Genomic DNA, 1,857 nt, shown 5'->3' with positions numbered 1-1,857 from the left:
GTCATTGGCCATAGCGATCCTGTTGGCCTTGTCCAAGCTCTTGACCCTGGCTGACTCGTTCAAGGTGTCGTCAGCATCCACGTCAGAGGTCATCTCCACCTGGGGGACCCCGGGCCTGGGGACGTGTGGGAGGAAAGTCTGCCAGCCCAAAGCGGCCCAGCAAGCTGCTGTCGAGGGTCACGGCCCGCTCCCCCTTCCCCCCATACACTTGGATCAGCACTGCCGCCTGGTGGACTCAGGACGTGGTGAATGTCTGCGTCTACTTGCGGGGATGGTGGAGTTGCGCTCGGTCAGGGTAGTCATCACAGCTCCTGCAGTCTCCAGGCACAGGGACAGGGGGACCTCATCGAGCGCAGGGCTGTTCCCCATCAATACGATCGTAGGCCTCGGCTTCGTCGGGATTGATGCTCTTGTTGAGCTCCTTGTCCTGGAAGAAAACCCGCAGCAGCTTGTGCACCCGGGGAATGCGGGCGGAGCCCCCCTCACCCCGCCCCCTTTCCCCCCACTACTACCACTACTACCACCACCAGCACGACCCTGCGGATCTGGCCCTTGTCCATCTGGGCGTCCCGCAGGCCTTCTCCACCCGCTCCAGGGTGCCCGGGAAAAGATCGGAGCACAGCTCCTCAAAGCCCTGTTCAGGGTGATGGCCCTGAACAAGTCCACCCCCTCTTCGAGCCAGTCGATCTCCAGGTTGGCCTGCGTGCTGGACTACGGCGTGCTCTCGGCTCCTGCAGGGACCGCCGGTTCCGACTCGGGTCCTTCCCGTGTTGGCACCTGAACTCTCCTTCGAGGTGGTTCTTCAGCGGGTTGTCAAAGTCCTCTCCGCCCAGGCGCTTACCTGCGGTGGCCTTCACCCCAAAGATGCCGTCGTGTACGGTGAGGAAGGACAGGTCGAAGATGAGCAAATGCGCCCCTCTCCGCCCCCCCTCGCCCCCCCCCCCCAGCCCCCCGCTGTCCCTGCCCTACCCGTCCAGCCCGTAGGCCACGGCCGCAGCCGTGGGCTCCTTGAGGATCCTCAGCACCTGGAGTCCCGCGATGGTCCCCGCGTCCTTGGCGGTCTGGCGCCGCGAGTCGCTGGAGTAGGCTGGCACTGTGATGGCGGTGCTGCTCACCTGCTGCCCCAGGTAGGCCGCCGCGGTCTCCTTCATCTTGCTCAGCACCCTGGGAGAGATCTCCTCCGGGTGGAAGGCCTCGCTCTCTCGCCTTTGTAGTACTAACGGCTCGGGAACACCCGCCCTCCTTTCTCCTCCCTCACTCCCTCGCTGCACTCGGACAAGCTGCCTCTTTGGGGCTCTGAGCTACTTCTGGCAGCCGACGGCCTTCGGAGACCGAAAAAGCAGGCCGCGGAGCTCCAGAGGCAGGTGCGGGGGTGCTGGTCTCACACAGGGCGGGCGGATTCCTCCCACTCTGGTCTTCCTGGTCTTCCGTGTCTAGGCACAGGAACTGACAGACGGGCGCTGCTGGTGGTACTGCCGGCACTGCCAGTGCTGTTAAAGCTCGTGTTGGTGGTGTTGGTGGTATTGGCTAGTACTTCTGGTGCTGCTGGCGCTAGGGGAGCACTCCGAGTGGGACCTGGATCCCGGGAGGGTCTCGGTGACTTTTCTCGGCTGCGATGGCGGTGCCGGGTTCTGCTCCGGGCTAGCCTCTTTATCTGGTAGCCCGGGACCCGTTCGGGCACTCAGCCTGGGTCCCCAAACGTTCGGGTACCTTTTAGGGGAGCCCGGAAGAAGGGTCTGGAGGAGCCCGCCCCTCCCTCGGACGGAGACCAGTGAATGGAAACCGAGGGCTCGGCTCATCCAGAACCTTGGCGGGGGTTAGGAGACCGTGGCCTTCCAAAGCCGGGGGGGTTTGGGG

The 1,857-nt window shown here is 64.3% G+C and overlaps 1 pseudogene; it reads right to left on the bottom strand.

Annotated features, from left to right (window-relative positions):
* Positions 1-3: 3 nt before the first annotated feature.
* LOC123254186 lies at positions 4-1,654 on the bottom strand (annotated as a pseudogene).
* Between the last annotated feature and the right edge of the window lie 203 nt (positions 1,655-1,857).

Source organism: Gracilinanus agilis, unplaced genomic scaffold (genome assembly GCF_016433145.1).
Source record: "Gracilinanus agilis isolate LMUSP501 unplaced genomic scaffold, AgileGrace unplaced_scaffold1712, whole genome shotgun sequence".
Classification (NCBI taxonomy): Eukaryota; Metazoa; Chordata; class Mammalia; order Didelphimorphia; family Didelphidae; genus Gracilinanus; species Gracilinanus agilis.
The sequence above is the reverse complement of the archived record's forward strand: the minus strand, read 5'-3'. Positions and strand labels throughout refer to the sequence as shown.